General features: G+C 28.7%; 1 protein-coding gene across 1 annotated transcript in view; it reads right to left on the bottom strand.

Moving 5' to 3' along the window:
- Positions 1-16,628, bottom strand: part of Galphaq (G protein alpha q subunit) — a 68,317-nt gene extending 51,689 nt beyond the window's left edge. The window contains exon 1 of the mRNA XM_075312213.1: positions 16,146-16,628. The gene's annotated coding sequence lies outside the window, so the exon portion shown is untranslated. The remainder of the gene's footprint in view (positions 1-16,145) is intronic.
- Positions 16,629-25,314: the final 8,686 nt, after the last annotated feature.

Genomic DNA, 25,314 nt, shown 5'->3' with positions numbered 1-25,314 from the left:
ATTTAGTGAATCAATGAATAATATGAAACTAATTATTTCCGAATATAGTTTGTTATTCTTTTATTTATAAATACGTTTTTATTTAATTAAAATGTTAATTGGGATAATTAATATTTTTTTCATTTTGTTATTGTTGTTTTCTATTTCTATCTTTCATTATTGCTTGTAAAATAAAACTACACTATGTTAGATATTATCAAGAATAAAATTTGTTTATCACGTGATGATAACATTTTTTTTTTTGAAAATGATAGCAGAGTAATTTTGAGATGATAATAATAAAATACAAGTGACAGCATTGCAGAAAAATAGAATAAAACAAAACAATAAGTACACGCAGAGAAGAAACATGATTGTCACAATCATATTCGAAGAGCAAAATAATATGATAGCAGCTATTTTTGCGGCGACCATGTAACATTTTAACCTGCAACCATGTTGGCTCAGTGAACATGGTTCTAAGAAAAATACAATTGTCCTCATCTAAAATGTTATTATATTGATAAAAAGAATTTTGTTTCCATTAAAAGACAATGGTCACGATTTAATATGTTTTGGTATTCATTCAAAATGTTTTTCTTCCAGTTAAAAAAACATGGTCACAACCTAAAATGTTTTGATCTTTATGAAAAAACTTTTTTCGTCGTCGAAAAAAGGACGCCACTTGAGAAAAGAAAACACAAAATTAACTTTATTTATTTGTTTTTATTTATTTATAAACTAATTCATTGTTTATTTGTATTTATAATGTCGTTCAAGCAAACATCATATATTTTTACACACTCTATTTTATTTCAATTTCAACAATAAGTAATTATTCCATATTTACATCGTGCCCATCAAATGTACAAACGCAGGCATCATCTAACTGCAAATAAAAATAAATGATCCATATAGCAAAATGCAGAACAAAAAACAGGTACATTTTTCAATTACACTTTCCTTTTTTGTGTTCACATAAAACCACGTGCCACTTCTGAATAAATAAATTAACACAAAACAAAGTAAATCCGTATTTTCCATCCATTCCAAGAAACAATCAATACACGACTGACGCGCAAAATGAAAAAACTGTGTACCTGCTCAATGTTTTTATAAAATTCTTGTCGCTGCAAAAAAATTAAAAAATTAAATGGTCACGAAAACAATGTACATGGTCTTTATGGCCATGTAATGGTTGTAGACATGTCTATACGTAAACTATAAAAATACTTTTTTCTCTGCAAAAAAGTAAAAAAAATTGAATGGTCAGGTACATGATTTTCCTGACCATATAATGGTCTCAATTCTATCATTTAAATAATAGAACATGTTTGCGGCATTTGAGAACCATTTAAATGCTTATTGCCAACATATATTTTTCTCCGCTCGAAAATTATTTTTACAAAGACAAAATACATGGTTTTCGCGACCATTACATACTCTAAATAAGCATTAAATGGATGCGGCAACCATGTCCAAACATGTTTTTTCTGTGCGTGTATGAACGTTAATTAAATGGTCTCTTTGTGGTATACCATAGTTGGATTTATTTTTTGAGTTGTCTTGTTTTATGTGGCTTTAGAAGAAAGTATAATAATAAATGCATATTTATTCATGTACACATATAACATTATTCTTTATAAGTATGTACTATGTATTACAGTACACAAAGATCCACTTCACGTTGATGAGTCAACGTTTCAAACTTAGGACTGGTAGCGGAACATACAGACAGACATACATACATATGTACTTAGTTAAATGATGTATTTCTAATCAAGATTATTAAAACCGTTTTTATTTCGTGGGATATTCTTTTTCTATTAGTTCAGTATCAGGCTTGGAAGGGATCACAAGAAATTCATGCTAAGAACAAAAACATTAGTACACAAAAAAAAAATACTTGGCTCTCAAACAGATTTTTGAATAAACAAAATTTTCCGTTTTTATATTTTCCTTGGGAATTTACAACAAGAATATCATGAACTCAAGTTTTTACCGACTGTTTAGAGGGTTTTTTTTTTGCTCTATTTAGTAAATCCCCGAAAGACTTGTTAGAATGACAAGTAAGCAGCTGTAGGTGGTGATAGTGTAAACTAATGTGATAGGTCCAACTCAAAGTTCACACAATTGTTGATTGGAAATATTTCAAACAATCACGAGATTAAGTTTATTTACTAAACACTGATTTTGAATTAAAACAAACCCTAGCTCGGGTTTTGATTCTTGAATTTACAAAGGTGAACGGATATGCGTTTACATTCAAAAAATTTGATATTAGACTCAGCAGAAAAATCTAATAAAACAGCAATAAGTCTCTTGAAAAAAGGGAATCAAAAAATCTTATTTTTTTTCTCAAATTACGACATCAAAGTACATAAAATGTACTTTAGAAGTTTTTACCCTAGCTGTGGCACTATTTGCAAATTTAAATATTTAATTTTGGAAATTGTTGCCATTTCAACAATTTTTTATCCGATTTTCATGCGGTTTGATATCAGTGGCTAATATTTATATGTACTCTGTATATCCCAGCTAAAAAAGCTTCGCCATAAAAGTACTAAAAATGTTCTGGATCTAGAAGTGGTGAAAAATTGGTGCCAAAGTGATGAATTTAACATGGGCGTGTCATAGGCACGATTGTCACGGTTGGTAAAATTTTACCGAAACAGGTAGATTGTTTACTGTTTGCTAAATTGGTAGAATTCTTGAAGTTTTGGTAAATTTTCAATTTTTTACAAATATACATTAGGCAAAATATTCCATAGAGATAAAATTTTGACAAAATTTTCTATAGAAATAAAATTTTGACAAAATTTTCTATAGAAATAAAATTTTGACAAAATTTTCTATAGAAATAAAATTTTGACAAAATTTTCTATAGAAATAAAATTTTGACAAAATTTTCTATAAAAAAAAAACAAAATTTGACAAAATTTTCTATAGAAAAAAAATTTTGACAAAATTTTCTATAGAAATAAAATTTGACAAAATTTTCTATATAAATAAAATGTTGACAAAATTTTCTATACAAATAAACTTTTGACAAAATTTTCTATACAAATAAAATCTTGACAAAATTGTCTATAGAAATAAAATTTTGACAAAATTTTCTAAAGGAATAAAATTTTGACAAATTTTTTCTATAGAAATAAAATTTTGACAAAATTTTCTATAGAAATAAAATTTTGACAAATTTTTCTATAGAAATAGCATTTTGACAAAATTTTCTATAGAAATAAAATTTTGACAAAATTTTCTATAGAAATAAAATTTTGACAAAATTTTCTATAGAAATAAAATTTTGACAAAATTTTCTATAGAAATAAAAATTTGACAAAATTTTCTATAGAAATAAAATTTTGACACAATTTTCTATAAATTTTTGACATTTTTTATAAAATGTTGACAATATTTTCTGTAGAAATAAAATTTTGACAAAAATTTTCTATAGAACTAAAATTTGGACAAAATTTTCCATAGAAATAAAATTTTGACAAAATTTTTTATAGAAATAAAATTTTGACAAAATTTTCTATAGAAATAAAATTTTTACAAAATTTTCTATAGAAATAAAATTTTTACAAAATTTTCTATAGAAATAAAATTTTGACAAAATGTTCTATAGAAATAAAGTTTTCATAAAATTTTCTATAGACATAAAATTTTGACAAAATTTTCTATACAAATAAAATTTTGACAAAATTTTCTATAGAAATAAAATTTTGACAAAATTTTCTATAGAAATAAAATGTTGACCAAATTTTGATATCAGTGGCTAATATTTATGTACTCTGTACAACCAAGCTAAAAAAGCTTCGCCAAAAAAGGTACTAAAAATGTTCTTTTTGGATCTAGAAGTGGTGAAAAATTGGTGCCAAAGTGATGAATTTAACATGGGCGTGTCATAGGCATGATTACCACAGTTCACACAAAAAATTTTTTTTCTGATTCAATCACGAAATTAATTGATCCAATTAATTTTTTAATTGAAATGTCTTCAATCACAGAAATGATAGTATCAATTAAAAAATTAATTGACAGTCAATTAAAAAATTAATTGATCCAATTAAAAAATTAATTGATACTATTAATTTGTGTGATTGATTTTTATTTCAATTAAAAAATTTGTTGATTCAATTAAATTTTTAATTGAATATTTTTTAAAACTCAATTAAGATTTTAATTGGAAAAATTTTCGTGAATTTTTTTTCTGTGTTGGCAGAAATCTACCAAAACTGGTAGATTGTTTACTGTTTGCTAAATTGGGAGAATCCTTGACGTTTTGGTAAATTTGCAATTCTTTATAAAAATACAATTAGGCAAAGTTTTCTATAGAAATAAAATTTTGACAAAATTTTTTATAGAAATAAAATTTTGACAAAATTTTCTATAGAAATAAAATTTTGACAAAATTTTCTATAGAAATAAAATTTTGACAAAATTTTCTATAGAAATAAAATTTTGACAAAATTTTCTATAGAAATAAAATTTTGACAAAATTTTTTATAGAAATAAAATTTTGACAAAATTTTCTATAGAAATAAAATTTTGACAAAATTTTCTATAGAAATAAAATTTTGACAAAATTTTCTATAGAAATAAAATTTTGACAAAATGTTCTATAGAAATAAAATTTTAACAAAATTTTGACAAAATTTTCTATAGAAATAAAATTTTTACATAATTTTCTATAGAAATAAAATTTTGACAAAATTTTCTATACAAATAAAATTTTGACAAAATTTTCTATAGAAATAAAACTTTGACAACATTTTTTTATAGAAATAAAATTTTGATAAAATCTTTTATAGAAATAAAATTTTGACAAAATTTTCTATAGAAATAACATATTGACAAAATTTTCTATAGAAATAAAATTTTTACATGATTTTCTATAGAAATAAAATTTTGACAAAATTTTCTAAAGAAATAAATTTTTTACAAAATTTTCTATAGAAATAAAATTTTGAGAAAATTTTCTATAGAAATAAAATTTTGACAAAATTTTCTATAGAAATAAAATTTGGACAAATATTTCAATAGAAATAAAATGTTGACAAAATTTTCTATAGAAATAAAATTTTGATAAAATTTTCTATAGAAATAAAATTTTGACAAAATTTTCTATAGAAATAAAATTTTGACAAAATTTTCTATAGAAATAAAATTTTGACAAAATTTTCTATAGAAATAAAATTTTGACAAAATTTTCTATAGAAATAAAATTTTGACAAAATTTTCTATAGAAATAAAATTTTGACAAAGTTTTCTATAGAAATAAAATTTTGACAAAATTTTCTATAGAAATAAAATTTTGACAAAATTTTCTATAGAAATAAAATTTTGACAAAATTTTCTATAGAAATAAAATTTTGACAAAATTTTCTATAGAAATAAAATTTTGCCAAAATTTTCTATAGAAATAAAATGTTGACAAAATTTTCTATAGAAATAAAATTTTTACATAATTTTCTATGGAAATAAAATTTTGACAAAATTTTCTAAAGAAATAAAATTTTTACAAAATTTTCTATAGAAATAAAATTTTGAGAAAATTTTCTATAGAAATAAAATTTTGACGAAATTTTCTATAGAAATAAAATTTGGACAAATATTTCAATAGAAATAAAATTTTGACAAAATTTTCTATAGAAATAAAATTTTGACAAAATTTTCTATAGAAATAAAATTTTGACAAAATTTTCTATAGAAATAAAATTTTGACAAAATTTTCTATAGAAATAAAATTTTGACAAAATTTTTTATAGAAATAAAATTTTGACAAAATTTTCTATAGAAATAAAATTTTTACAAAATTTCCTATAGAAATAAAATTTCGATAAAAATTTCTATATAAATAAAAATATGACAAAAAGTTGATCAAAAATATAATTTTTTAAAATGAGTTGATTTTTTGACAAAATTTTCTATAGAAATAAAATTTTGACAAAATTTTCTATAGAAATAAAATTTTGACAAAATTTTCTATAAAAAAAAACAAAATTTGACAAAATTTTCTATAGAAAAAAAATTTTGACAAAATTTTCTATAGAAATAAAATTTGACAAAATTTTCTATATAAATAAAATGTTGACAAAATTTTCTATACAAATAAACTTTTGACAAAATTTTCTATACAAATAAAATCTTGACAAAATTGTCTATAGAAATAAAATTTTGACAAAATTTTCTAAAGGAATAAAATTTTGACAAATTTTTTCTATAGAAATAAAATTTTGACAAAATTTTCTATAGAAATAAAATTTTGACAAATTTTTCTATAGAAATAGCATTTTGACAAAATTTTCTATAGAAATAAAATTTTGACAAAATTTTCTATAGAAATAAAATTTTGACAAAATTTTCTATAGAAATAAAAATTTGACAAAATTTTCTATAGAAATAAAATTTTGACACAATTTTCTATAAATTTTTGACATTTTTTATAAAATGTTGACAATATTTTCTGTAGAAATAAAATTTTGACAAAATTTTCTATAGAACTAAAATTTGGACAAAATTTTCCATAGAAATAAAATTTTGACAAAATTTTTTATAGAAATAAAATTTTGACAAAATTTTCTATAGAAATAAAATTTTTACAAAATTTTCTATAGAAATAAAATTTTTACAAAATTTTCTATAGAAATAAAATTTTGACAAAATGTTCTATAGAAATAAAATGTTGACCAAATTTTGATATCAGTGGCTAATACTTATGTACTCTGTACAACCAAGCTAAAAAAGCTTCGCCAAAAAAGGTACTAAAAATGTTCTTTTTGGATCTAGAAGTGGTGAAAAATTGGTGCCAAAGTGATGAATTTAACATGGGCGTGTCATAGGCATGATTACCACAGTTGGCAGAAATCTACCAAAACTGGTAGATTGTTTACTGTTTGCTAAATTGGGAGAATCCTTGACGTTTTGGTAAATTTGCAATTCTTTATAAAAATACAATTAGGCAAAGTTTTCTATAGAAATAAAATTTTGACAAAATTTTTTATAGAAATAAAATTTTGACAAAATTTTCTATAGAAATAAAATTTTGACAAAATTTTCTATAGAAATAAAATTTTGACAAAATTTTCTATAGAAATAAAATTTTGACAAAATTTTTTATAGAAATAAAATTTTGACAAAATTTTCTATAGAAATAAAATTTTGACAAAATTTTCTATAGAAATAAAATTTTGACAAAATTTTCTATAGAAATAAAATTTTGACAAAATGTTCTATAGAAATAAAATTTTAACAAAATTTTCTATAGAAATAAAATTTTGACAAAATTTTGACAAAATTTTCTATAGAAATAAAATTTTTACATAATTTTCTATAGAAATAAAATTTTGACAAAATTTTCTATACAAATAAAATTTTGACAAAATTTTCTATAGAAATAAAACTTTGACAAAATTTTTTTATAGAAATAAAATTTTGATAAAATCTTTTATAGAAATAAAATTTTGACAAAATTTTCTATAGAAATAACATATTGACAAAATTTTCTATAGAAATAAAATTTTTACATGATTTTCTAAAGAAATAAATTTTTTACAAAATTTTCTATAGAAATAAAATTTTGAGAAAATTTTCTATAGAAATAAAATTTTGACAAAATTTTCTATAGAAATAAAATTTGGACAAATATTTCAATAGAAATAAAATGTTGACAAAATTTTCTATAGAAATAAAATTTTGATAAAATTTTCTATAGAAATAAAATTTTGACAAAATTTTCTATAGAAATAAAATTTTGACAAAATTTTCTATAGAAATAAAATTTTGGCAAAATTTTCTATAGAAATAAATTTTTGGCAAAATTTTCTATAGAAATAAAATTTTGACAAAATTTTCTATAGAAATAAAATTTTGACAAAGTTTTCTATAGAAATAAAATTTTGACAAAATTTTCTATAGAAATAAAATTTTGACAAAATTTTCTATAGAAATAAAATTTTGACAAAATTTTCTATAGAAATAAAATTTTGACAAAATTTTCTATAGAAATAAAATTTTGCCAAAATTTTCTATAGAAATAAAATATTGACAAAATTTTCTATAGAAATAAAATTTTTACATAATTTTCTATGGAAATAAAATTTTGACAAAATTTTCTAAAGAAATAAAATTTTTACAAAATTTTCTATAGAAATAAAATTTTGAGAAAATTTTCTATAGAAATAAAATTTTGACGAAATTTTCTATAGAAATAAAATTTGGACAAATATTTCAATAGAAATAAAATTTTGACAAAATTTTCTATAGAAATAAAATTTTGACAAAATTTTCTATAGAAATAAAATTTTGACAAAATTTTCTATAGAAATAAAATTTTGACAAAATTTTTTATAGAAATAAAATTTTGACAAAATTTTCTATAGAAATAAAATTTTTACAAAATTTCCTATAGAAATAAAATTTCGATAAAAATTTCTATATAAATAAAAATATGACAAAAAGTTGATCAAAAATATAATTTTTTAAAATGAGTTGATTTTAGGTAAATTTTTCTTAAAATTTTGGTAGATTATTTTTGGCATGAGTGGCAAAGATTTGATTATTAGTTGTTTCAAGTATTTAGTATATTCAGAAGAAGAATGGAGATCAATTCGTATGACTGATCAGCATTTTCGATCTTATGAACGAAAATGCCGTTCGTGGATTGAGTCAAAAGACGAGTTACGATATTCGCATGTTACCACAAATATGGGAATAACATGTGGAAAGCGATTGATAATACAGCGATTGATTAGTCGTTACAATTTTTTTTTTGGAATAAATTCTCAAATATGTGAAAATTTTGCGCTCCTCTTTTTTGCAGTATGAAAAACGCTGTAAGATAATTTTTAAGAAACTAAATTTTCTTAAAGCAAAAGCAGAAGGATTGTCTAATAGATTTCATATAAACCTTAATAATGTAAAGTAATACATTTAGAATATTATTTCAAATGAACATCTTTCATCATATGGATGAGTCTAATATGATTTCGATGCTAATCTGGTGCCAGCCAACACTAAAACAAAATTTATCTCTAAAATGTTATCTTAATAAAACTAAATATCTGAGTAATGCGATAAAAAACTATATAACAGTGAGTCAAAAATAAAAATAAATAATAACTAAAGATAGAACAGTAGCAAAAGACACAACTTTCAGTAGACTAGAAATACTGTTTAAAGAAAAATATATAGCAGTGTATTAGGCTCACAATGGAAAGTCACAGTGATACAGGCAAACATAAACAACCAGAGTGTTTTATGATAGAATATTTAGTATTCGAGTAAAATATTTTAGGTTTTCTTTAGCATTTGAATATAAAGTAACTTTATCTTCTGTCCGTGAACAACTTAATGTTATAATGAAATAAGCAAATGAGGCCTTATATTCGTTCCGCTCATGAACTACACCCGAAAAAAGTACTTTCCTCCGGAACGAATTAAAAAAAAAGAAGATTTTCTATTGGAATAAAGCATTTTATGTGAGGAAAAATAAATCAGTATATGAATATTTAGAATACCAACCACGTCGAAAACAGTTGTATACTGTATCTAAATCTCATCGAAAAATCGCCTTCTCTATTGAGAAGTTTTACCATGTCATGCACCTAATAAGGATATTTAAAATGTATAAATGTAAAATTGCATGGATATGTTGCTTTTAGATCTGTACATTTATAAAATCTGAATATAATTAAAAAGACAAATCCCATAGTTCACTTAGAAGTACCCCAGTATCGCTACAAAATCCATCATTTACAACACAGATAGAATGTGGACACTATGGCCAAATGGAAAAAATGGGCAACCATATTTATGTGAGAAAGATTAACGATGATTTTTAATAGCTATAGGGAAATTAAAAAATACACACACAACTAATTCAGAAAATCCATGAAGTCTTTATTTGAATCGATTGTATGGTCCATATAATTTAGTGTTTGAAGATTATTTCATGCAAATGCTGACCGCAACTGCAACTCAAATGGTCCATCCGCTTAGTCCAAGCAACATTTCGACCGATATCTCACGAATAAATGCTTCAATATTGTTTTCCAATGCGTCAATTAAAGAGAGTTTGTCTGTATAGACATTAAATGGCAAGATGGCCAATTGACCGGTCCCTGACGTGAAATAAACTGTTCATCGAACTCGCCTCTCAATAACTCTATTGCTACATTGTAGCATGAAGCTCCGTCGTATTGAAACCATAATGCAAGTCAAGCTCATTCTTTTCGGCCAAAAAATGCATTCGCATAATCTTTGAAGAAATACAGTCTAATGATGCCACCAGCCCATAAACCGCACCAAATTGAGACTTTTCTGGATTCATTTGTGGCGTTTTCTATGCTTCTGGTAGGTCTTCACACCAAAATCGTACCCATTAAACCAAAAATAAGCATCATCGCTGATAAATCCAGTCCCCATATCCCGGCATTTTCGGCTCGAGATTAATTCAGAATTTTTCGAGATTAACCGTATTTTTAATCCGATTTTCCTGGAATTGGAAATCTGTGAGTATTTTAGGACCACAAATAGGTGTGTCAAAAATGGGGTGTATCGGTCCATGTTTTGGTATAGCCACCATATAGACCGATCTCCCGATTTTATTTCTTGGGCTTCTAGAAACTGTATTTTCTATCTGATTTGCCTGAAATTGGAAATCCCGAGGTATTTTAGGACTACAAATAAGTGTGCCTGAAATGGTGCCTATCGGTCCATGTTTTGGTATAGCCCCCATGTAGACTGATCTCCCGATTTTACTTCTTGGGCTTATAGAAACCGTTTTTTTCAATCCGATTTTCTTGAAATTAGAAATCTACATATATTTTAGGACAACAAACAGGTGTGGCGAAAATGGTGAGTATCGGTCCCTGTTTTGATAGCCCCCATATAACGCGACCCATTGATTTTATTTTTTGGGCTTCCTGATACCGTATTTTATATCCAATTTGCCTGAAATTGGAAATCTAGAGGTATTTTAAGACCAAACAAGTATATACGGCCGTAAGTTCAGCCAGGCCGAATCTTATGTACCCTCCACCATGGATTGCGTAGAAACTTCTCCGAAAGACTGTCATCCACAATCGAATTAATTGGGTTGTGGTATCTTAAAACTTCTTAACATCGTTTTCTAAATTGTTAGTTAGTCCATACGTGGTATATATTAGACAAAAAAGGTATGTATAGGTAAGTCTACAATTAATTACGAATCGATATGGACTTTTGCACGGTACTTAGAGAGCCAGAATTGAAATATGGGTGTCGCTTATATGTGGGCTATATACAATTATGAACTTGATATGGACCAATTTTTATGTGATGGGGGATTGATTTATCTCAGGGCTATATATAGACCGATATGGACCTAGTTAGGCATGGTTGTTAACGGTCATATACTAGCACAATGTACCAAATTTCAACTGACTCGAATGAAATTTTCTCCTCCAAGTGGCTCCAAAACCAAATCTCGGGATCGGTTTATATGGGGGCTATATATGATTATGGACTGAAATGGACCACTTTTAGTTTGGTTGTTAAATATCATATACTACCACCACGTACCAAATTTCAACCAGATCGGATGAATTTTGCTTCTCCGAAAGGCACTGGGGGCCAAATCTGGGGATCGGTTTATATGGGGGTTATATATAATTATGGACTGATATGAACCAATTCCTGCATGGTTTTGGATACCATATACTAACATCGCGTACCAAATTTCAACCAAATCGGATAAATTTTGCTCTTCCAAGGGGCTCCGGAGGTCAAATCTGGGGATCGGTTTATATGGGGGTTATATATAATTATGGACCGATTTCGACCAATTTTTGCATTGGTGTTTGAGGCCATATATTAACACCACGTACCAAATTTCAACCGAATCACATGAATTTTGGTCTTCCAAGAGGCTCCGGAGGTCAAATCTGGTGATCGGTTTATATGGGAGCTATATATAATTATGGACCGATGGGAACCAATTTTTGCATGGTCATTAGATACCATATACTAACACCATGTACCAAATTTCATGTGGATCGAATGAAATTTGCTTCTCTTAGAGGCTCCGCAAGCCAAATCGGGGGATCGGTTTATATGGGGGCTATATATAATTATGGAGCTATGTGAACCAATTTTCGCATGGTTGTTGGAGATCGTATGCTGACACCATGTACCTAATTTCAACCGGATGAAATTTGCTTCTCTTAGAGGCTCCGCAAGCCAAATCTGGGGATCGGTTTATATAGGGGCTATATAATCATGGATGACATTTGCTTCTCTTAGAGGCTCAGCAATGGATGACATTTGCTTCTCTTAGAGGCTCAGCAAGCCAAATTTTGGGGGTCCGTTTACATGGGGGCTATACGTAAAAGTGGACCGATATGGCCCATTTGCAATACCATCCGACCTACATCAATAACAATTATTTGTGCCAAGTTTCAAGTCGATAGCTTGTTTCGTTCGGAAGTTAGCGTGATTTCAACAGACGGACGGACATGCTCAGATCGACTCAGAATTTCACCACGACCCAGAATATATATACTTTATGGGGTCTTAGAGCAATATTTCGATGTGTTACAAACGGATACACGCACAGAAAAACCATGTTTGGACATGATTGCCGTATCCATTTAATGCTTATCTAGAGCATGTACTTGTCGCTAAATGTGTCTTTGTGGAAAGATTTTTCTCGCCAAGAAAAATTTATGCTGGCAATAAGCATTTAAAAGTCTTACAAATGTCGCAAACATCTTCTATCATTTAAATGATAGAATTTGAGACCATTACATGGTCAGGAAAATCATGTGCCTGATTATTCAAATTTTTTTACTTTTTTGCAGGGAAAAGTTTTTTTATCGACTACGATATATATGTCTAGAACCATTACATGGTCATAAAACAATGTACCTTTTTTCGTGACCAATTAATTTGTTAACTTTTTTGCAGCGAAAAGAAAACTTTGAGCATTTACACATGATTTTGGTTTTGAGCGTCAGTCTATAAACAAGGAACTAGTTAATAGATAAATAAAAATAAATACATAATTGTGTGTTTTCTTTTTTCGCCGACGAAAAAATATTTTTTAAAAAGATCATAACATTTAGGTTGTGACCATATTTTTGAAGAATACCGTAACATTTTAGATCATGAGTATTGTCTTTTAATTCAAATAAATTTCTTTTTATCAATATAATAACATTTTAGATGAGGACAATCATATTTATACCCTTCACCACTACTGTGGTACAGGGTATAATAAGTTTGTGCATTTGTATGTAATGCCAAGAAGGAAAAGTCTGAGACCCATCGTTTAGTATACCGATCGTCTTAGAATTAAATTCTGAGCGATGTCCGTCTGTCTGTCTGTCTGTCCGTCTGTCTGTTGATGTATTTTTGTGTGTTGAAATCGGTTCAGATTTAGATATAGCTCCCATATATAGCTTTCGCCCGATTTACACTCAAATGACCACAGAGGCCAACTTATTGCTCCGAATTAGTTGAAATTTTGCACAGGAAGTAGAATTAGCATTGTAGCTATGTGTGCCAAATTTGGTTGAAATCGGTTCAGATTTAGATATAGCTCCCATATATAGCTTTCACCCGATTTACACTCATATGACCACAGAGGCCAATTTTTTGCTACGATTTAATTGAAATTTTGCACAGGGAGTAGAATTAGCATTGTAGCTATGCGTGCCAAATTTGGTTGAAATCGGTTCAGATTTAGATATATCCCCCATATAGCTTTCGCCCGATTTACACTCATATGACCACAGAGGCCAATTTTTAACTCCGATTTATTTGAAATTTTGCACAGGGAGTAGAATTAGCATTGTAGCTATGCGTGCCAAATTTGGATGACATCGGTTCAGATTTAGAAATAGCTCCCATATATAGCTCCCATATATATGTTTTTCTGATTTCGACAAAAATGGTCAAAATACCAACATTTTCCTTCGTAAATCGGCACTGCTTAGTCGAAAAGTTGTAAAAATGACTCTAATTTTCCTAAACTTCTAATAAATATATATCGAGCGATAAATCATAAATAAACTTTTGCGAAGTTTCCTTAAAATTGCTTCAGATTTCATTGTTTCCCATATTTATACCCTTCACCACTACTGTGGTTCAACCAAATTTGGTTGAAATCGGCTCAGATTTGGATATATCTCCCATATATGGCTTTCGCCCGATTTACACTCATATGACCACAGAGGCCAATTTTTTGCTCCGATTTAGTTGAAATTTTGCACAGGGAGTAGAATTAGCATTGTTGCTATGCGTGCCAAATTTGGTTGAAATCGGTTCAGATTTAGATATAGCTCCCATATATATGTTTTTCTGATTTCGACAAAAATGGTCAAAATACCAACAATTTCCTTGTAAAATCGCCACTGCTTAGTCGCAAAGTTGTAAAAATGACTCTAATTTTCCTAAACTTCTAATACATATATATCGAGCGATAAATCATAAATAAACTTTTGCAAAGTTTCCTTAAAATTGCTTCAGATTTAAATGTTTCCCATATTTTTTTACTAACATTGTGTTGCACCCTAGTGCATTAGCCGACTTAAATTTTGAGTCTATAGATTTTGTAGAAGTCTATCAAATTCTTCCAGATCGAGTGATATTTAAATGTATGTATTTGGGACAAACCTTTATATATAGCCCACAACACATTTTACGGATGTGATATGGTATCGAAAATTTAGATCTACAAAGTGGTGCAGGGTATAATATAGTCGGCCCCGCCCGACTTTAGACTTTCCTTACTGGTTTTTTACTAACATTGTGATGCACCCTAGTGCATTAGCCGACTTAAATTTTGAGTCTATAGATTTTGTAGAAGTCTATCAAATTCTTCCAGATCGAGTGATATTTAAATGTATGTATTTGGGACAAACCTTTATATATAGCCCACAACACATTTTACGGATGTGATATGGTATCGAAAATTTAGATCTACAAAGTGGTGCAGGGTATAATATAGTCGGCCCCGCCCGACTTTAGACTTTCCTTACTGGTTTTTTTACTAAAATTGTGTTCCACCCTAGTGCATTAGCCAACTTAAATTTTGAGTTTATAGATTTTGTAAAAGTCTATCAAATTCTGTCCAAATCGAGTGATATTTAAATGTATGTATTTGGGACAAACCTTTATATATAGCCGCCAACAAATTTGACGGATGTGATATTGTATCGAAAATTTAGATCTACAAAGTGGTGCAGGGTATAATATAGTCGGCCCCGCCCGACTTTAGACTTTCCTTACTTGTTTTCTTTTAACTATGTTCAAAAAGCCAACATGGTTATAGGTGAAAATGTTACATGGTCGCCGCAAAAATAGCTCTTATTTTGCTCTTCGAATATGATCGTAGCAATCATGTTTCTTCTCTGCGACCGAGATCTAAACCGAGTTCTCTTCTTGTGAATATAGAAGGCGCACTGATCATGAAAATTGCTTGAAACTGAAAGTAAAATTTCCAGATTTTACTTCTTCTAGTCATTTGAATAATGGGGGTAAAAATCTATAGATTTTAGATTTCAAATCAAGGCGTTATTTCATAATTTTTATATATTATTAACACCCAGAGAAGGAATATGATCACCTCAAAAATGTTTCAAGAGCACCATGTTACTTTTTCATAGCGACCATGTGACAATTTGGTCGCAAAAATATACTTTTCTCGTCGCACATAACATGCTTTCCGAAATCAGATATATTATTTCCGAGAAAATAACATGGTTTCGACAAACATGTTACATGTTTTCCGTGAAAAAGTAACATTATGCTCTTGAAACATTTTTTAAGTGATCATATTCCTTCTCTGCGTGAAGTAACCCGGTACGACGAAGAGTTTTCAAAGGTAATATTATATTTGATTCATGGTGGTGGGAACTTAAGATTCGTCCCGGTCAAACTTTCTGCTGTATATACTTGTTTAGCCTAAAATATGTTTAAGTTATATCGAAACAACAAACAAAAATTTCGTTTCCCAAACGAGAAATTATAACTCAACAATGCCAAAAACATTGTTTGTCAATTTTCCAAAATGTTTTGTACTCTATTTTTATAGGCTAATTTTGGAACCATATTTAGTTGAGTGTATATCACTTGGAATTACAAGTGAGCTAAGCAAACAAGAAAACCAAAATACTTACCGCTTTATGATGACGATGTAACTGTTCCAATGCAGACTTTTCTGTTGGATCTTCAAAAACAGTAGAGTGAGTGATCGTCACTATGGTGTATCACTCATTTCCAAATCCAAAAAGATACTTGTTGATAATAAAAAAAAAAATTTTTTTTTAAATATTCTAATCGAATTTGTTCTTCTTGTTGTTGTTGGTGTTTGATGGTATCGTTATTTTATCGAACTGAAGATACTTTTGCGATGACATTAATGAAAATGACGACGACAACGATAACACAATGATTTTTCACATCAAAACAAAAAGGTTTGTTTTGTTTGTATGTTTTTCACACTATTATCTACATATGTCGTGTTTGTTGTTGCCGATTAAGACGTATCAATAAGACTAATATGTATTCACATTAACTTTTTTCCAGTAAAAAAAATAAATATTTTAGAATAATTTTTTTTTTATTTTGTTGTGGGGTTTGTTGTTGCCTTTGAACTTTTTTCTTAATTTTATTTCAAAAAATTACAATAGTGAATACAAATCCCTGAATTAAATAAAGAAATAAACATAGTAACACATTTTAGAATTCCGATAAAGAAATTTAAATAAAACACTTGATTTTTCACATTTGTAATTGATTTAATCACTTCATATAGATGCTCCCCAATATTTTGTCTGCGAAATTCTTTAGAGAAAGAGAGAGATAGAGAGTGTGTGAGAGCAAGTGTTTGTGTGTGTGCGATGAGAGTTGTATTGATTATAATACAGGGGGTGGGCCATTTGGATATTTTTCATTTAATGCGAAACCTTGCTGGCCGCAACTCTAGTCCTAATCACAAAATTATAAAAATTAAGAATTAATTATAAATTTCTTTTAAATTCGAACTAGTCCATATTTTGCAAACGTGACATGATATGTTTTTTTTTTAAACAGAACTAACCATGCTCTTCAGTTCATAGTGATGCTAAAACAGAAGGGATGGTTGACGAAGTTCTCTTTTGAGGGAAATTTATCAATGAAACCGAAATAAAGTAATAGCGAAAGACAGGAAGTAGAGAAAATTTCTATGGGAAAGAAAATTGTGGTGAGCTGAGCTACACACAAACATACATCATAAAGCAACAATAGCAAACAAACTGGCCCAAAATTGCGTGATGTCAGTATGCATGAATGACGTTAAGTTCAAGTCACACTTTGTTTGTATCGATAATATAGTCTGGACGATGTAGGAAATCTTTGCCCTTAGAACTAAATTGAAAGCAAACATTTTTTCTTATATTGGACTTATGTTGAATGATATGCCGTTTTGCATTATTTAAATTTTTTTTTGTGAGTAAAATGTTTTGTTTTAATGATAAGGGCCAAAAATCTGTCTGTCTTTGTCGATAAAGCTGTTGCCATTTGACATCTCTTTAAAAACCGGTATGCATTTCTAGAGGAAAATTTCGTTTGCATGCAGATGGAAACGTTGTTGTTTGTTTCGAAGGAAATGTTTTATATTGCATTTATAGAAAATTTTGTTAAAATTTTATTTCTATAGAAAATGTTGTTAAAATTTTTTTTCTAAGAAAATGTTGTTAAAATTTTATTTCTATAGACAATTTTGTCAAAATTTTATTTCTATAGAAAATCTTGTCAAAATTTCAATTCTATAGAAAATTTTGTCAAAATTTTATTTCTATAGATTTTTAGGCGAAATTTTATTTCTGTAGAAAATTTTGTCAAAGTTTTTTTTCTATAGAAAATTTTGTCAGAATTTTATTTCTATAGAAAATTTTGTCAAAATTTTATTTCTATAGAAAATTATATCAAAACATCAAGTATCTAATATACCAACATCTATTAATTAAAAAAAACATAATTTTTGGTAGAATTCTACCAACTGTGGCAACTGTGTTTGCATGGAATTCGGTTTTCTGACTTCTTATGCATCATTAGGGAAATGTTGTTAGTCCGATGAAGTAAATGAATAAAACAACTATGAGTAATTGCAGTAATTTTGTCCATTGAGGGAGACATTAACGAAAATATATATTCCTAGGGTCTTATGCGTGTAATTTGGTGATAATAACAGACAAATTTGACAATTTCACAAAGAAATTCTCAATAGATGTTTTGAAAGGTTACTGCGAAAAAATACACAGGAAGAATATTGATCTGGGTTAGATAAGAATACCGTTGAGATATTCTGATACAGTCATAACGGTGGCATTTTGACAGGGGATAATATACAATATCACCATAGCATGACAATTTTACTGCATAGCCTACTTATGGCGCTAATACTTCACCAACAAGTGCCTTTGGATGCAAAAAATCCATTTTTAGCAGTTGTTTACTTTTCGATCTATTCTGAGTCCTAGAATAAACCAGATACAAATGGCGAAATTGGGTAAATTTATGTTTTCTTTTCTTTCCGGCAAAAAATTCCGGTAATGGTACATATCGTTTGCATTTGCTCTCAGAAGAACTATACGGAAAATTTCTCTTATTGTCATCCTAACCATATTTTCGTCTAAGCTTTATTAGTAGGATACCTATTGCTATATTGGATTGTTATGAGAAAGCTAAAATTACATTGACAATAAGTAGACTAGGTTAGTTTGGGTATAGCGGAAGCCTGTTATTTCAGGCTCACTGAGATTATTCAGTCGATTGTGAAGCAACAAGTGGTGAACTTAGCTCTTATGAATAAGGGCTACCTATTTTATATTTAACTAAATGAGGAGATTTTAAAACACTCAGAAATGTCACCAGCATTACTGAAAAGGGATAATCTATCGATGGTGTTCACCAATGTGGTATCACAATGGACTGAATAGTCTAAGTGAGCCTGGTACATCGGGCTGCCACCTAAGCACCTAACCTAATCTATCGATGAAATCTATTTGGTGTGTGGTCGAAATTGGAATCGAACCCATGACCCTTTGTATGCAAAGCGACCATTGCTAAACATTGCACCACGATATTGGTTAATTTAAATTGTCCTAACAAACGGGAAGAATGCTACAAAAATATTATAGACCATAAAGAGAGAACATTTAGATTAAGAATACTAGAGTCGAAATTCGACTAAACGACTTTCTCTTATTCCCAAAACAATGACTAAAAATTGAAGAACTAATTTTTATAAAAAAAAAAACGACGAAATTGACTTTTTGTTATCTTCTAAATTGACTAATAGGCTTTAGATATTTTTAAAAATCGGCCACTTTTGATGTTGACCTAAAACGACGTTGTTACGAAGAAGTGGAAAAGTCGGCTTGGAATTGAAATTAGTATGTGATGTTAATCGAGTTCGGTTATTGCCTGTTTATGTGCAAAATCCAAGCCAAGTCGATAAGTTTCGTAGATGAGTGGAAAATTCGTATAGGCAACCTCTTCAAAGTCGAATAACATTTTGATGAAGCTACGTTAGCCAACAAATTTTTAAACCCCAATATGGACAAATCTTGCCTATATATTCCATATGCCGGCTGGGAACTTATCTGCTGAAATTTTTTTCTGTTAAAGTTACCCAAAACGAAGATATTTCCATTTTCCTTTCTGCTAACTGGCAGTTAAAGCGTAACAGAGGTAACTGAACCTAACCGAACCTAAGAGCTATATCTAAATCTAAATCGATATTTTCTAAATTTTATGGAATACTAGGATGGATTCACATGTGAAAAATATTAATCGGTTCATAAATGAGGAAATTATGGTCTTATTAGTGAAAATAGGGCATTATAAAGGAGCGTTTTGTCCAATTCCAAGGTTCCCAAGCGTAGGGTAGGATGGTGTTTTTTGCAAAAACCTTATTTTTGAATTCAAAAGCGTTTTTTCATTAATTAAATCCCCTGTATACAAAATTCTGCGAAGATCAGCTAATTGATAATTGAGACATCTATCTTGTAGACAAAAAGTAAAGGGATCGACTATCATTCCTAGATCGAATAAAAAGGAAGTATGGTGCCGATGGTTATATGGATATTTCCGTTTAGAACATTTCCACGCATTTCAGATTTATTATGCCGTATGAGGCTACAAAGGCAAATGTCCCTATCGCTCTTTCCGTCCAGCTGCTAATATTCAGAACGTCAAAGGAAATACTACGTACACCAGATCTAATTTTGTTTTGTTATTTTCGATTTTCTCTTCCATGGGGTGAATATAGGTTTTAATTTTAGCCTAAAGACATATGTTAGCTAAACTACAATAGTAGCTTAACCAACACAGATAAAGGGAGCTAAAAAGAACTCCAGAATGCGGCAGGAAATGTAGTGCTATTTGAGCAAGTGAAATTTTCGTGAAGGTTGTTATCGACTGTTTACATATTGCTCTCATATGTTACTATGTCAATGGTACAAAAGCTAGCATATTTCCCCATTGAAATTGATTGGAATTCTTGTTCCATGGAAGCCAGTATATCAACTTGGTAGCAACAACTGCAAGATCATGACGGTATGTACACCGTTTGTGGCATTCAAGCACACTGTATATTTTCAGTATGAAGATTTTTATTTTTATCCTTTTAACAACACAATGCCTTTTTGTGCCTCATTTTGTTTCATTTTAATCAAAAATATGAACTCAACAATAAATGTTGTACCTCAAAATTAATCACCAAACGTTTCCGGAGATTTGAAATGTCCAAAAAACTCTTTGCTTTCCGTTTACACACAATTAATGCTAGCGCAAAAATCATAAGGTCCTCTTATCGATTGTTTACATTTCTCATTTGCCATAAGAAAAACATGGCAAAACTGTCTTATCGGCATGCAGGACAAAAATTTTCCTAGAGATGCATAGCAGGATTTTGACAAGAATGAGGGTGGCAAGCAGGCAGGGCTATGAAATATTCTCTCGTAATATTTGTGTTAGATATATTTGTAGACATGTGTGTGTGTGTGTGCGTGTATGTTTACTCAATGGCCCCAGTGAGAGAACATTTATTTTGCCGATGGGTACCGGGTACTTCAATAGAACCGTATACATAATATGCAGGGCGAGGTTCCAATTTTAATGAACAACCGAAAAGAATATTGAGAGATGATGGATGGATAGATCTAACGAAAGGAGGCTGGTGCTACAGAGTACTTAGCACTCAACTAATCGAATTTAGCACTTCAATTATTAATCATGTCATAAATAAATTTCCGTTTTTTAGCATGTATACATGTCTGTCCGAAAACTCTTACTCGGTTTTTTTTATGGAGAAAATGACACACTAAATCCCAAAAAAAAAAGAACTAAATACTCGCCCCTAAAAATTGCTCCTTTAGATTCCGAATATATGGATGTTCGCACACAAACACACACCGCAAACATCTATAGAGGAATATTGCCTCCACCATTCATCTTTGGTGAATCAAATGAACGAACGAACACCTTTCCACATATTCAGACGACAAACACACACGACGTCTCAAACATACACACTCACACGTTTCCTCACTTTTTTCTCAATTTTCATTTAAACTTTAATGGGGGCTCCATTCAGATTCAATTAAATTATATTAACATTTTATTGTATTATTGTGTATTTTTCCACAGTAAGAATAATTTTCTTGGATCACTTCATCGCCACTCACTACTACTTTTCTTTCGACATTTTTTTTTCTTTCGTCACACACTACTCTTCTTTAATTCTTATTCTTGCATGATTTTCAGTGGTTTTACTTTGTTTTCTCACTTCAAATGCTTAGTAATCACTTTAAAATATATTAATATTTATGTATATCTTGTTGAACCTTAACTAATCTTATTAATTTATTTTATTTTTCCAGTAGAAAAATTTCTTTATTACCACACACAACACAACGTAAGTTCCATGCCCGTTAATCTCAATTGCTAACGGCGTTATGGATATAAGCGGCACTTCAATCGTAAACGTCAGTGATGAGACATAGAACGAATATGTTCTAATAATAGTATAGCTGTGAACTTATTGCAAAGTAATCGTGCCAAAAGTAATCGAGAATATATAATGATTTTTTTTATTCGCTAGCGATGAAATCTTTGTGAAGGCCTTGCGAAAATTCCAGCTGCATGCCAATAATACAGTTTTGAATTGTATTTCCTGTGTAAATAAAATTAAATAATAAACAGACAACATATACATTTCTTATAGTTGGCAGAAAATGTTTAATTTGGATATAAAATGAACCTGCCATCATAATGTACGAAAAGCCCGTCGTGAAAAAGGAAACAAATCCTACTAACAGATGAGTACTATGTTCAGGTTTTTCACCAAAACACTAAATTAAAAGTACAAATATATTTATGAAGGCGATTATATTTTGATCGAGTCTTGCCAAATAATGGATGGAAAAGATCCAAGGAATTGATTGCAAATATTTTTATATTTCTAAATTAGTTAATTAAAAAAAGTAACCGTGAAAACAAGCTGGTTTTCAGCTTGAAAACTGAACATAGTACTCAGCTTTAGATGCAAAGCTTAAAGTGCGAATTTAGAACCCTTAACACTTATTATAGTTTTCCTCTCTTAGAATCATACGAAAACTGTATTATCTGCAAATACACGAATTCCTAATGTTTCTGACGCGGCCTCAAGCCTAATCTTAATTGTATAAATCTGTCCAGTTGAAACACAACTCTAACAAAAAGATCGTCGATGTGCAGGTAAAGCAGTGTATGCATGTATGTATAGATTGTAAATGAAAACGTTGCAAATATTTAGATGCGGAAACAGAGCTTAGAGTACGGGGTTATAACCTCATACAGATCCGTCATTTGACGCTTTTAATTTTCTGTAAAAACTGTATTATCTAGTCATAAATTAAATCCTAGTACGTAAAAATCAGTTCATTTTTCTTTTCCACAAGCGCAGCACTTCGCAATGTATCGTACTTTTAAGCCCGTTATTTAGCTCTAGGGAAATTTCCTCAATTCCAAAGAAATGCCGAGGCATTTTTGCTAGCGAAAGTTTCATTAGAACGTTGTTATCGATTGTAGTTTCTCCCATAAGAAGCACAAGAGCTACATGCCGTATGAGCTACATACCGGGCTTTAGCGAAAAATTTCTGTGACTATTGAAATTTTGCTAGATATGCACGGCGCATTTGTTGAGAAATATTCCATGGCATTTACGATCGAAAGAAATATATGAAAAACTGTATTATCGGTATTCAAAAGGAATTTCCACTTGAAGTGCATATGAACACACCTTGAATGGGTTCAATTTTTTGCGACATTAGTACGGTATATAAATCAGGGTTTTAGCAAGATTTTTTAAGATGTCGATAACACCTCCCCATACATTAGTCTATTAATAGGGGCTCACAAGCTTTAAGAAACACAATATGAAACTGTATTATCGTCATGCATAAGAAATGTCCTCTATAAGTGTGAATTTGATTAAAAAAACACATTGCAAAACTGTTTTATTGCCATGCAAAGTAGTTTTGCCCAGAGCTGTATACCGACAATTTTAAATGACTAACGAAATTTCGCTAGATACGTACGAAATTTTCCCTACCTATAAGAATACATGGATTTGCTAACCAAGATTCCGTTTCATTATCAATAAAGAGGAGATAGAAAATCATGGAAAACTGCATTATTGGCAGGCAAAGGGATATAAGAAATTTAATGTTTTTTTAATTAACGATTTTTTTTCATGATCGATTTGACAAGATTTGATGAAAATATAATCGTTGTCATACGATTACTTACACTTTTGTATTTTTAATTTAGCATTTAAGTAGTTTTCCCCAGAGCTGTATACCGACACTTTTAAATGACTAACGAAATTTTCCCTACCTATAGGAATACATGGATTTGCTAACCAAGATTCCGTTTCATTATCAATAAAGAGGAGATAGAAAATCATGGAAAACTGCATTATTGGCAGGCAAAGGGATAAAAGAAATTTAATGTTTTCTTAATTAACGATTTTTTTTTATGATCTATTTGACAAGATTTGATGAAAATATAATCGTTGTCATACGTTTACTTATACTTTTGTATTTTTAATTTAGCATTTGAGTGCAAAAACCGAATATAGTACCCACCTTTAATTCATAAGTGATTGAAAAATTTATCAAATTATTCCAATAAAAACAATAATGAAATACATTTTGTGTGTTTGTTTTTTTTAATTTTTATTTGATTTATGTAAATTTTTTTATTAAATTAACAATAACAATTAATAATGTTGTTTTTATGCTTGCATTTATATTCACTTTTGCTTTTATAATTCGTTTACAACTAAGACTTTTTGTTTCAATAATAATAGAAAAAATTACGCTTGTTTTTTTTGTTGTTGTTTAATTTATTATTAAATAATAGTATTACTAAAATGTTTTCGTTTTTTCTCTTTATTTTTAATAAATATTACTTGGCCAAATGTTGCAAAATTGTTTCTCAGTTAATTTTGATTTTTTTAATTAGTTATTGTTTGTTGGTTTTGTTATCGTTGGTTCTCTACACTGTTATATGTAAATGTATAATAAAACAAAAACTAAATTGTGGAAGCTCATAAAAAACATAAAATTAAAAACGAAGACAGAAAACCACAAAGAAATTGTTTATTGTTAACAAAACTTACTAGATTGATAGTCAAAATTATAATAATAAAAAATAATTTATTTTAACTTTGTTATTTCGTTTTTAAATTAAAATAAGGAAACAAACAAAAATAAAAGTAGTAATAATAAATTACTTAAAGGATTGATAAAAATTAAACAAAAATAAACAAATTTGATCTTGGAGTTGTAGTTGGGATTGGTTGATAATTTTTTATGTATGTTTTTTTTATTGCAAATTTATGTGTTAAATAAATCGTTAAATATTGCCCCATATGCATTTCTAGCGAACGAATATTGTTATTTATTATTTAGCTTTTTCTCATACTAAGGGAAGCCAATAAACTGCTTTACCGGCTGGAAAATTACTATTTTTCAAGCCAAAATTTTCTAGTGAAATTTCTAAGCAAGGAAATATTCCTTAAAAGTAGCGATACAGATTTTTTACAATACCCCAATTAAAATCACATTCCAAACTGTCTTACCGAGCGGGAAAGACGTATAAACAGACTAAATTTTGTAGTGAAGTTACTAAGCAAGAAAATATCCCTTAAAGTTATTTGGGATTTTTTGCAATACCCCAAATTAAAATCACACTCTAAACTGTTTTATCGGCCTTTCAAAGGAATTTAAATTAGCCATAATAAAAGTATGGTAA

This window comes from Haematobia irritans, chromosome 5, assembly GCF_050003625.1.
Source record: "Haematobia irritans isolate KBUSLIRL chromosome 5, ASM5000362v1, whole genome shotgun sequence".
In the NCBI taxonomy this organism is placed as follows: domain Eukaryota; kingdom Metazoa; phylum Arthropoda; class Insecta; order Diptera; family Muscidae; genus Haematobia; species Haematobia irritans.
Note: the sequence above shows the minus strand (reverse complement) of the source record. Positions and strands in the feature narration are given on the sequence as shown.